Source organism: Macrobrachium rosenbergii, chromosome 15 (assembly GCF_040412425.1).
Source record: "Macrobrachium rosenbergii isolate ZJJX-2024 chromosome 15, ASM4041242v1, whole genome shotgun sequence".
NCBI lineage: Eukaryota > Metazoa > Arthropoda > Malacostraca > Decapoda > Palaemonidae > Macrobrachium > Macrobrachium rosenbergii.
In genome coordinates, this window is record NC_089755.1 from 2,877,082 (window position 1) to 2,890,848 (window position 13,767).

The 13,767-nt window shown below is 39.3% G+C and overlaps 1 long non-coding RNA gene across 1 annotated transcript; it reads left to right on the forward strand.

Moving 5' to 3' along the window:
* The first annotated feature begins 3,298 nt into the window (after nucleotides 1-3,298).
* On the forward strand, nucleotides 3,299-4,051 carry LOC136846370 (uncharacterized). Its single transcript, XR_010855359.1, has 2 exons — nucleotides 3,299-3,650; nucleotides 3,899-4,051. It is a non-coding gene; the product is annotated as an uncharacterized lncRNA (long non-coding RNA).
* Nucleotides 4,052-13,767: the final 9,716 nt, after the last annotated feature.

A 13,767-nucleotide genomic window follows, 5' to 3' on the forward strand; every position in this document is an offset into this window, starting at 1 on the left:
GCAAGTTCCTTGGAGGGAAGGCCTTGATTGCCTACAAAGCCCTCCCGCCGGAGGAGCAGGAAAATTGGGGGTCGACGCCAGACTATCGCAAAGGCGTACGAGATAACCCTGAACGCTGGAGGAGGCGCTGGCGAGGGCAAGTGAAAGAAGCCAACCAGACCTGGGCAGACTGGGCCTACCAGTCCGAGCGTGCCCGTGCCAAATGGTTCGAGTCCGTGGGGTTACGACCCTCAACGAGGCAATCGAACAGATAAAAATAGAGCACTTTCTACTCTACACCCCTCCGGCCCTCGCCACGCACGTCGCCGAGAGGAGCCACGACCTTGGTGGAATGCTGTCGCATCGCCGACTCTCTGGGATACTCATCACCCCAGGAGAGCTCCTCCAGCGCAAAATTACTCCACCTGCCTTCCTTCGGGTGCCCTCCGCCGAAGAATGGGCAATCACAGAAGCCCGTCGTGTGCGGGTTCTGTAAAAGATCGGGCATGCCAAGGAGCAATGCCGCAGTAAAACCACCCGCGTCTCTCTCCCTTACAGCCCCTAATAAGTCGCCTGCGCCCTCTGCCGGGGCAGTGCGAAGAGATTTCAGCCAAACCTTTTTGCACGGCGTGCAAGGTTTGCGGCCACTCTTCCTCATGGGCAAAATGCCCTAGAAATAATAAGGCAGGAACTCCCGCCGTCGCCCTGGCAGTAACGAATCCCGAGTCCTTAGGCCCTCCTGCCGAGGGTCCCATCTATGTGGCACCTCCTCGAGGTAAATACTCAGCACGCCAGGTCAAGGCATTTGACGACTCTGGCGCGCAAATTTCCCTCATAAGGAGGGACAAAGTTCCCTATGGAGCTATAATTGACCGACGCAAGCTCGTCACCATTGAGGGCATTAACGATTTTAAAATGATCCTCCCTACGGTCCAACTGAGGGTCACCCGACCCCACAGAGCCAGGACCCTTCGTCTCGCCGTAGCGAAACACATTCCAGGAGACTATGACGTCCTCCTGGGCCAAGACTTTGCGTCCCCTTTCAAGCCACAACCATTACGGGGTCCCCATTCCCCAATAAATCATCCAAATCCGTGTTCAGTGCCCTGCACGGCATCAGTGCCAGTGCCGAGGCCTCAGCCAGATCTCCCTTCAGGAGAATCTCGGCCTTCAACTCCTCTGCCAGTGCCCCTTAGGCGCACTGAGCAGTGCCAGTCTCCGTCCGTCCAGACAGACGAGACCACCACCACATCGCCACCAGCGCCAGTGCCAATGTCAGTGCCTGAGCTGGTCACCCCTGCAAGCAAGTCGACCCCGCCCCCTCCGGCCGTCCCCCTCTCTCGCCGCCCCCGCAGATTCCTCCGCGAGTCATGATTCTGCCCCGCCTTCCTGGGCCGATGAACTCTGCGATCTGCGCTGGTTAATGTCCGAGATGGCGAACAAAATTCCTGGGTCAGTTGTCGCAGCAGCTGACCCAGATGGCACCCCTTGCCGCCCTTTGGCCTCGGGCCCCCCGATTCCCTGGCCAAGGACAACGGTCCAAGGAGGAGAGGTTCGCGGCGGAGTTACCACGGGTGTGGGCGATCGCAGGTAGTCCACAAGGAGCCCCGAGCTCTTCTGGCCCCTGTGCAAACTTGGCATAGGGCCCCCTTCTTCATCTTTGAACGTCTTGGCACCTTTCATCCAGGAGAGGATGTCAAGGCCTTCCGCTATCTTCTTCCTTTCCTTTGGAATTTCTATCCCTCATCCTTCTCTATCGATCTTTCCTTCACACTTTCCCTTACTTATCACCGCAAGCGGCAGTTAACATATGGGATATCATCCCCTTTTAAAATGCATAAATCATTTTATTTTTTGAAGAAGTAAGAGAGACAGAGTGGGAAGTAGCACGCCCTTACGCCCGTCCTTTGGGCACAAGGCAGGTGTGTCAGCTCTTCCTGAAGGGGTCGCGCCCTTTGGGTTTCTTTTCCCCGCCCTTGGGCTGAGAGTTAGCTCTGACCGTCGTCTGTTGGCGACGGAAGTTAGAAAAGAAGTAAATCATAAATACCTCACTCTGTTATCCTTTATTTTTACGTATATTATTTACTTTTGCATTTAATCTTTTCTCATTTTTTTAACGAATCTTGAGGCACAAGACACCTGCCCTTACAAATTTTAACGTTGCCTTTTAATCACTTGCGGTGCGGCCTGCCCTTTAGTATGAAGTAATATCCTTCGTTGTTGTTCTGTGTAGTTTCCTTTTTTTATTTACATTTTTTTGTTGAGTTATTCCTGTGGAGAATGTTAGCCCTGTCCATTTTCCGCTTCATTTGTTTATCCTCCCATTCATACGTCGAGCAGTCTATTTATAGCTTACACCCGAGTTGTAAGCTGCAGACGTAAAAATTTAGCGTCATTTAAGTTGGCGAGTTAAAACCCGCGAATAATCTCTTTGCCCCACAGCTGTCAAGTTCTTGCCCCTTCAGATTAGCGTTCGTGGGAAATATTAGTTATGCTCGTCGAGCTTGTGAACAATTGAGGTCGATTGAAAAGAAGAATTGAATTCTATTATTACAATTTTGGTAAAGGGATATTATTTAATACCTACAGTGTATTGTCACGAATGCCGCCTCTTCAAGGCACAAGTAATAGCATGCCTGTAATTCCAGGATAGCATTAAGGAATCAGTGGGTTTACATTTGTTTCCTTTTAAATTCTGCCTTGTATGTTTTATTTTTTGTTGTTGTTATTTTGAAATTTTGAAGTGTTCTTTGTTTATTTTCTTTTGAGCGCCTTATTACCCCAGTAAAGTAAATCGAATTAAGAATGGGTAGAAACAGTACTTAGGAAGTATTTGAGCAATAATTAATTTGCAAGCAAGTTTACCCTTTTATTGTATATTCTAAATTGCACTCTGCTCCTAAAGTAAACCTTCAGTTTGTTATTGATTAGTGTGGCATCAGAGTTTTACAAATAAAGTAAAGTAAAGGTTGTAGCAAAGTAAAAGATAGAATAAAGTCGAACGTTTTCTTCGCTCATTTTTGCTTTTGTCAATATTCGCACCCGTTTATAGGTGTGAATATTATCTTGCCAGGAGCTGTAAAAGAGTAGCGCCAAAATCCGCTAGGAAACTCTTCTCCTTCCCTGCTTTGGGTTGGTTTGAACCTTTGAAGGTCGGGGTAATAGGGGCTCAGAGAAAATATAATAGTTTGGGGACAGTAAACTGGCTTTGCACTGTTTTCTTTGGTACAGGAAAGAAAATCGTTTTCTATGATATCCGGTCGGCGACCTGGATCAGGACATCGCCCCTACCCCTGTCCAGAAGCAATAAAAGGTCAGGGCCAGGACAGCTCCCCCTCACACGCGCTCGCTAGTTTAAGCCGAGAACAAGTCCAGTCTCGGGCCGTTGCCCCTGCCCTCCTCTTCCGCTCGCCGCCACGTGGATCCCATCGCCGCCCTGTGTGCCCCGTGTTCCATTCCACGTGGCCTTAGAAGACTGCAAGGGGGATTGCAAGTCTTCCAAACGTGAGCTGACATTAAACGGCGGCCTTTTCATCATCCCAAGGGCGCCCTTTTCCGCCCCAATCTACGACTTGAAGAAATACCTTGGAGAAGGAGGCTACCATTTGTCCACGCTCCCACACGTGTTTCTCGGCAGAAGACGTCGTCATCCCTGCGCCCCTACAAATGTGGTAATGTACCCAAAACGAGTTGCTAGTCACGATTACTTAGCCCTTTTGCATTTATTAATCTCTGGGCCTATAACTTTGTGTTCCCTGATATTCCTTGGTTCAAGCCAGGCCCACGTGTTCACAGCTTCTTTCCTCTGAGTCACAAGTAACGCCTCGGGGAGTCCTTGGCGCCTTCAGTGCACCCCTGAGTAATTCAATCCCCAAATTCCAGCATTAGATGTGTAACGTGGGTCCAAATATCGTTTCAGAAAGACGCCTGTAGCAGAATTATCCTTGGTCCGTGTTCCTGGCATTCCCAAGCTCCCCCCCCTTTGGGAGGACTTCTACGGCAGTAATTTACCGTATTTTCAGTTAATTTTCCTTTTGACCTTGTGTGCTATCAAATATAACTATTTTTATATCCACGTGTTTCACGCACTTCCCCTAGTGAAGAGCCCTCCGCTCCGTGTACTTCCTTTTTGTTTGTGTTTTATATGTCCTGGGTATCTTACAAGGCCATTTTCGAGTAAAGTAATAATTGTGGAGTCATAAGATCCACCTGCACCAGGAAACATATAAATATATATATATATATATATATATATATATATATATATATATATATATATATATATATATATATATATATATATATATATATATATATATATATATATATATATATATATACACATTGTGCACATGTGTGTGCTCATATGTACAATTATGTTTAAAACAGTGCGTTCAACGATGCCACCTTTCCATCAAATACCCTTCAACCTATCATTAATTTCACACTTTCCAAACTTCAGCACGAAGTACATCCGCCATTTTCATCGACAAAAGAGTCCTATCAATTTATCAAAACGGAAAAACCCGAATAAATGTTTTTCCTGTTTTAATTTCCACAAAACGGCAAAACTGCCACGGCCTCACTTTTATACACACATACAGCATTGCAATTCACCCATCAATCATTTGTTGTTTTTTATCATCTCTCTCTCTCTCGTATCATTCTCCCTTTTTTCCATTCTGATTGCGTTGCTTTTTCTTTCACTGGTGTAATTTTTTTTCTTTTCAAGACTTTTAGAAAAGTATTCTGTACATTTTTTTGCTAATCATGAACTTTTTAATCTTTCTCATGAGTCTTCATGCAAATCCATACTGACGTCAATGGTTCTCAAACAAAAGTGTTCACTTAAATATAGATTTCCTGTCACAAGAGATTATCCAGGGGGTCGACCGACAGAGTCTGATGACTGAGAAACGTCGCTGAAAGTCACAATTTTCAGGCATTTCAGAAATTTATCATCGTGTCTGTTCGCCCTCAATTCCACAGGAAAACTTATAGAGAGAGAGAGAGAGAGAGAGAGAGAGAGAGAGAGAGAGAGAGAGAGAGAGAGAGAGAGAGAATGGTATCTATGCAAACTGGGTCTTGACAAATGGTCTGTTCTCTCTCCTGCCACGCCCTTGCTAATACATTTTAGAGGAGATAAAATATTATTCATTTCACTGAATTAATGGCAAAAGTTCCAACCAACCTTTGTTAGTTTTTTTTTTTCTAATTTTTCTCCCCCAGCACGGAAACTTTCTTCGCTCTCTTTTCTACAAATGCTATTCCTTTCGTTTTTCCTCTAACCAGAGAGAAAATCTGTCATTTCTCAGGCTTCCTCTGATACCTTTCAAAAGGGCACCATGTTTTCTGGTTACGGATATGAGATGAGATGGCAATTGCCTATCTGATCATTCATTCCGTCTTGTTCTGCTCTTCTCAATACTTAGTTTCAGGATTCCTTCAACAATCCCTTTCTTATCCGCCAGTTGATTGGAGCAGTAAGACAGTTTGTGCAGTTTTCTAGGTGCATAGAGAAACCTTACAAGATAATTGTTATACTTTTGATTTGCTAGTTACAAACATTTTCAATTAGGCTTCTCGTCAACTGGAGACACAATTACTCTGAAATCTAATCTTTTCTGTTGTAGGAGCGGGACTTTTAGAGTACAGCTGACCCAGTTAGTTTCACAATACCTCCAATCAAGAGACAGCTGTAGTGTGATTAGGCAACACAAAGAAAGCAATTTTCATGGATCTATTTCCAAAAGTATAATTCAAAATGGCAGTCCCATTGCTAGAAACTTGGTTAAGCAAATTCCGCCTCCTCCAGGAGGAAGGCACTCAGCGCCATTGGGGCAAAGCTGCTCAGAAGAAATTTCATTTGGAACAACAAACACTTGGTCCGTTGACTCAGACAGTCTGTTCCCTTGTTCCTCTTGTGCCATTTTGTGCAAATCCTTTGGGGAGAGAAAGTGCTTTCTTTCTCTTACATAAAATAGGAGTCAAAGGCTTCGGGTTAAGCTATTTTCGATGTAATTGCTGAAACGGTTTGCAAAGTCACCAAGATAATATAGACCAGCATGAAAAAGAGTCTATTATATTACCTGTGTTGCTGTGATTTGGGAATAATTTTTCTACTGTAACAACATTTAATTTGAAGCTTGTATTTGCACACAAAAATCGAGTGGAAATCTTCACAGTGAGATTGTTCTCAAAGAAGTTCTAGACTTAGTGTTGTAATCCTTTCTAAATAGCAGAGGTAGATGAAAATATTGCTATGAGAACGACAGGGATGCTGCTTAGTAGAAGCACATACGTTGTGCTTCATCAATGTGTGTACGGTGTTCTTCTCAAAGTTTTAACTGGCCAAAATTGTCAGACATTGCATCTAGAGTAATGTTCTTGTGTACTGATAGCAAGGAATAAGGGAGAATTGGTTAAATTGTCTTCCCTCTTATTGTTTGGCTTTATTTCACCCTTTTCACTTAACAATGGTACCAATTTCATGAGTGTAAGTGAATAACATCTTCATTCACATACCACCCTATTTATTAGTTGGCATCTGAAACCTCCACCATAGCACTTTGAAAAAGTTGAGAGCAAAGATAAACCAGCCAATCAGCAACGAGGAATAGGATGACGTCACAGTGACTACTTTCCGGTCCGCCCACCAATCTTAAGTACTACTCATTTCATTTCGTAAGTTTAAGGGCTGCCCTACCCTGCGCTGTCATCAAGTCCTATGTTATGAGACAAAGCGTCTCTCTGAGAGAGAAAGAGAGCGAGAGGGGGGTGGGTAACAATACAGTCTTACTGTTTTCAGGAATTATAAACGGGCTAAACGGGAGAGAGAGGCTCTGCACTGCACTCTCACAAGGAATATAAATACAGTAGACCAAAAGAGAGAGAGAGAGAGAGAGAGAGAGAGAGAGAGAGAGAGAGAGAGAGTTGAAGTCTTCTTGTTCTGAAAGATTAAAATGAGTGAGAAAGAGATAAAAAAACTGGCTATTAGCAGGACCTGATGAGAGACAGCGTCACTGTAGCCAAAGCTTAGTATCACCACAGCCCCAGAGACGAAAAGGAAGAGGCTGATCTCGTGTAACAGGTAAGAAAGAGTCTCTATAAAAATCCTTACATATGAGGGGAAGAGGGCCCAGTTAGTTTAGCCTTTCAAACGAGGGGAAAGAAAGTGGTGCCTTCTCCTTGAGGTCATTCTGCACTGCAAGGGAAATTTACAGTAAAAAGGTTTGAAAGGTGTAACAAGAGGAAAACCTCAAAGCAGTTGCACTTATGAAACAATTATTGTTAGAAGGTGAAAAGTACGGTGGGAGAAAGAGAATATGAACGGAAGTACAGTAAAAGGAATGAAAGGGGTTGCAGCTAGTGGCCGAAGGGATGCTGCAAAGAACCTTAAGCATTGCCTACAGTGCACTTAATCCCAGCTGAAGGGAATCCCATCTAATTACATACATTATATATAATTATATATATATATATATATATATATATATATCTTATATACTCTCATTACTTACTAGAAAGATGAAACACCAAAGGCATCATATATATTTATGTGTGTTGTGTGTGTATATATATATATATATATATATATATATATATATATATATATATATATATATATAAACATACATACATATATATGTATATGTGTATATATACATATATATATATATATATATATATATATATATATATATATATGTATATATATATATATATATATATATATATATATATATATATATATATATATATATATATATATATATATATATATATATATATATATATATATATCGAGCCAGCAAAGACAACAAGTCCACCAACTCATCTGCATATAAATATAAAGAAGCCAGACAAAGAAAGATGTCAAGCGCCCCTTCAGCATCCAATGGAAGCCGAAAAGAAGAATCTACACAAACAACAAATGCTTGTATGTGTGTGTGTGTGTGTGTCTGTAATGCACGCAAAAGCAGCATCAGCAGCTCTGAATGGATATGGCCTGATGCCGTCGATAATGGAGACCGAGAAGTGAAAGGAATTCGAAAGAGGGAGAAAGAAACCCCTCTCTGGGAATGGGGGCGATTGGGGAAGGCTGGAGAGGGGTCTGTACTAAAATCCCTTCTCTCTCTCTCTCTCCTGGAGAGAGAGAGAGAGAGAGAGAGAGAGAGAGAGAGAGAGAGAGAGAGAGAGAGAGAGAGAGAGAGAGAGACGTGAGGGGAAGTGAATGAGAAGAGGTTAAGAGTATCGTGACATAAGCTTCATAATTCCTTTTCACGAATCGTGTTTATTCAGTGAAAGCAGAATTTCCTTGCAATAAATTCTTTTAAGAAAGCAAACATTATCCTTCAAAAGCAAAGGACCTCTACAGTATAGAATAGAATTTAGACCAAAGGTCAAGCGCTGGGACCTATGAGTTCATTCAGCGCTGAAACGGAAATTGACAGTAAAAAGGTCTGAAAGCTGCAAAATGAATCAACTGTTAGAGTCTCTGTAGTAAAAGCAAGAGAGATACATTGTTTAACTATAATGTAAATTGAATGTCTCGATGTGGTGAGAAATTCAGAAAAAACACCATTTCCTTAGGCTACATGACAATTCTCGTTACTGAGAAAAAGTTTGCTTGTTAAACAATTCTAAAGATTATACTTAAAAACAGAAATCATATTTATAGATCCTTCGGGGAACTGCTATGGGCAGAGTGAGGAAGTCCTCCCCTTGAGGAAACCAAAGTGAGTGAGTGGTCCTCATTGCTGCCTTCATAACCATTTGGCCATCGATCTCTTTCAAGACTAGAGACTATTATCGTTCACGCCGCTATTAAAAGGAGAGGACCCACTAATTATGCCTCGTCCTGTGGGCACATACAAATTCCCCTCAGCCCAGAGAAGGGGCCAATTAGGTTTCCATTCCTTGGCGCGACGTAAATTACCATTTTGAAAAACAAAGTTTATTATATACTTATTAAATCATAATAGACGGTGATATTTGCTTCTTTGGGATTTCAAAAGTGAATCGTTTCGGAGTTCCTGCTGACAGAAAATTGTAACACACACGTATGCATGCTCACAAGCACTATATATATATATATATATATATATATATATATATATATATATATATATATATATATATATATATACATATATATATAATTTATATATATATACACACACATATATATATATATATATATATATATATATATATATATATAAATTATGTATATCTTAGTTTAACCAAACCACTGAGCTGATGAAGAGCTCTCCTAGAGAGGGCTGGCCTGAAGGATTAGAAATTAGATTTATTTTACGTGGCTAAGAACCAACTGGCTACCTAGTAATGGGACCTACGGCTTATTGTGTGATCCGAACCACATTATGACGAGAAATGAGTTTCTATCACCAGAAATAAATTCCTCTAATTCTTCATTTGCCGGTGGGAGAGTCGAACGCTGGGCCAACAGCGTGCCTGGCCACAGCTCTATCCAGCCCTCCAAAGAGGAACTGCATATATATATATATATATATATATATATATATATATATATATATATATATATATATATATATATATATATATATATATATATATGTGTGTGTGTGTGTGTGTGTGTGTGTGTGTGTGTGTGTGTTCATGTGCGTGTGCACACGTTATAGAGAGAGAGAGAGAGAGAGAGAGAGAGAGAGAATCTTACTTTGAAATTAGATATCCACATCTAAAAATAAGTTAGAACACTTACAGTATTAACTTACTAAGACGTTAATTAGTCCGGTTGCCAATATCACTCATTAAAAATGGCCCGCAATAACCCCTCTGTGCCATCATTGACTGATTGAGAGTCTTCCTGGGATTAATAATGGTTCGATTCCAATCACGATTTCAAACAAAAATGAATAAATTCACCTTTATGAATTGAAGTTTATTGGTCGTCGAGAATCTTTATGACTCAACCCACCACAGTAAAAGTCGTTATTTGCAACCATCTCTCTCTCTCTCTCTCTCTCTCTCTCTCTCTCCGTCAGAGTTTCATACATTTCAGTCTCTGATCAAACTGATATTTCAAATCGCTGATGACGACGAGTTTAATGAATCGCGCTATGAGAGCGAAATTTGATAGTGATCGGTTGAAGTGTTCTTTAGAATGATTGACTGTCGGAACCCGGAAGAGAAACCTGATATCAGAGATGGAAAAATCATGTTTCCAATTTGCTCTAATTTATTCCAGAGCTAATCTGAATTTTAGGGATATCACAAGTTCAGTCGATACAATTATTTCCCCTTTAAGATTTTAAAAAGGATTTATGCAGTTAGAACAACATAATCTCTATGGAAGAATAAAATCCATACACAGCTGTCATGGAAAAAAATATTACTTTTACCAGAGGAAAACCAACAATGAAAAATAATTTTACATGTGGGATTTTCATTCAAATTGATATAAAGGGCACTTATGAAATAAAATAAGCATTTCACCTTGAAAAAACTTTATATAAATGCAGAAATAAAACTCAAATGAAGTCATTATAAAGGCTGATCATCTCAGAAACGAGATATCAAAGCTGGAAAAAGTCTGAATCCAATTTACTCTGATGCTGGGGCTTCAGTGGGAAAGTTACTCTCGTGTTCATCTGCATTTTAAGTATATCACACGTTCATTCTGTACAATTCGTCCCTAGTTTGACGAACTGGCGTAAGCAATTCTTTGCCCATTCTGAGAAAATGGATTTCAAAGATTTTCATATCAAACTCAGATGAACAGCCAGAATATGTGTCAGTTACAGGTCGTAATACTTTGTGGTATTTGCACTGTGTGTGTTTTATGAAATTAAAACCTTTAGGAAAGAAGTTCTGTAGAAATGTTTGTTGAGAATGATGGCTGGAGACACTTGTGATATAAATCAAAATAAAAAAAAGTATTATATTCGTCCAGGTAATTTATCATTCTCGAAAAACATGTGTTCACTAGTTTGAAAATAAGTTACTTAATAAGTGAGTTCATGTGAAACAAAAAATATATATCGAAAGAATAAATTCTATCAACTATTGCTATGAAGCGTGATTGATGTAATTTCCAAGCACTGAAGCCAAAATAATATATTATGATTTAAGACCGTTTATATTCTCACTAAATCCACGTCAGAAGGTCACCTGCTGACGTGGATTTAGTGATATTCTCAAGCACGCGTTCCTTCGTGCTGCATTGAGATATATATATATATATATATATATATATATATATATATATATATATATATATATATATATATATATATGTGTGTGTGTGTGTGTGTGTGCGTGCGTTACATGTGTAGGGTTCTTTGATGATAAAAATATGGTTTAAACAGATATTTAGTTACTCATAGTGTTGTCATGCTAACATGCACGCACATACGTATGTATATACACACACATATATATATGTATATATATATATATATATATATATATATATATATATATATATATATATATATATATATATATATATATATATATATATATATATATATATAATTTATATATAAATATGGGTGTGCTCGCGCTTGTGTGTGTTTGAGTGTGCATATACTCGTATATGCAAGACTCGCTTATCAAAAACGTCATTTACACAGATTTATTTGCCAGTAAAGCAAATAATAAAGTGTTATAAACTTGACTCTTAACTGTGTGTGTACTGTATAGTGTATGTAAAATTGGCTCCACCAACCGTCTTATACCTTCACTTAAAAAGCTTTCAGGACCCTTTTAAGATAAGAGCTGCTGTCGTCGACCTTTCAGGGAGGTTTTAGAGATTTTCCAGATGGCTCAGAAAATTTTGTTTTATCATGATTCAGTTTCAACTATAAAAATAAATAAATAAAAGAAAATGTTTATTTAAAGTGTCTATTTATTTCTGATATGGGACACTGAAATAATTTTCAGTTAGTTTGGAATAGTATGTCTTGCTAAAAATAGTCTAATGGACCTCCCTTGCCAAACATGTATCATATTTTTTGTTACAAACATTGCAAAGCATACTTATATTCATCACATTCATATTTCAATAGAAAGACGTTTCAAGTCTCATTTATGTTTAATGTCAGAAATTTTTATTTTGATAATTTATTAATAACAGGAATTCAGTCAAATTCTTCCTATATTTAGTTCATATACTTGATAATTTATTAATAACAGGAATTCAGTCAAATTCTTCCTATATTTAGTTCATATACTAAGTCCCATTTAGGATAAATCATTATAGTCAGCCTTTTACAAATTGTATGTTATTTCATATTTGTACATATATTGATTGGTATTCTCATTATTAGGTTAGAATAAGATAACTTTATGCATTTACGAACTGGGACTAGGGACGTCCATGTATAATGAAAACTTTTCATGTATTAAACACCCTTGGAATATCAAATAATTTACATCTACACAGTTGTGAAATTCTCCTGAAGAACAACAACATACATTTATGGGCAAATCACGTGTCCTAATTTCATCTTTTTTTCCAAAATTTTCATTTGTATTCAGTCTAGTGAATATGAAATACAAAGCAGTTCTCCAGAACGCACCGCCTCTCTGCTTTTGGGACAATAGGCAGAGAGAGAGAGAGGATTATAACTGGCTTAATAAGTTTGAGTCAACTTATTTTTCTGTTTGTCTTTTTACGCAGAGGTTCTTAGGATAATAATGTCTGAATATGGGACAGAAATTAAAGGCTTTTATTTCTCGTTAGCTGAAAGCAGATATCATCCAACTTTCTTATGCTATCCACTGAAATAATATTTTCACTACCGAGATGAAAAATGACAAATAATAATGTTAGAAGCCGCTTCTCCAGGTTTTATTTTTCCCCACTTTGCATATTTGTCAAAAGTGAGACAATGATTTAACAGACTTTAATAGTTAGATTAATGTTGGCGATTACAAGAATTCACAATGGAAATTATTCCCGTCCTGTCAAAATCTTTTGTTTTTATTTTTTTTTTATTTTCCCTTTCATTTTAAAATCCCTGTTCACGTCGGGGCCATAAGAGGAATTTAATGAGGCATATCAAGCTTGAAGTAAAGGCGATAATTTTCACTGTCATTCATTAAGCAGCAAATAGAATAGAGCAGAATATAGAATTGAGGCCAAAGACCAAGCGCTGGGACCTGTGATGAGGTCATTCAGCGCTGAAGGGAAACTGACAGGAAAAAGGTTTGGAAGGTTAAGTAACAGGTGGAAAATCTTTTGCAGTTGCACTATGAATCAGTTATTAGATGGGTTGAGGAAAGTAAGATGGAAGAAAGAGAATACGAACGGAGGTACAGTAAAAGGTATAAGCAGCAAATACAACGAAAGACATTTGACCAAAGGGTTTAATTCCAGCGTCCCTGATGGTGGTTGCCGGGTGCAATGATCTACGAATATCCCCGATGATTGAAGGGATTCTCATTCAACAAATAAAAAGAATAGAATTCGTCCCAGTTCCATCATGGGCGATATTTCAATGTCGGTCATCTGCCCAATTGTAAAACTAGTCACATTACCTATGCATTTCCCATTAAACTCATCCCTCCAGAACTGGTGAAATTCGACGAGGCCCCTCTATCGCTCCGTTATAAGGTAATGTCCTGACTAGAGGTTTTTTCAACAGTCACGCAGCTTTAATCTTCCACTGCACTCATTTTCTTTTCTGAAGTGCGAGTTATCACAAAGACCTGACTCACTTAGCTCAGTGTGAATTTTAATGCAAATACATCGTACCAGAATCGAGTTATCTTGGCACCCTCTGTGCAACCCTCAGT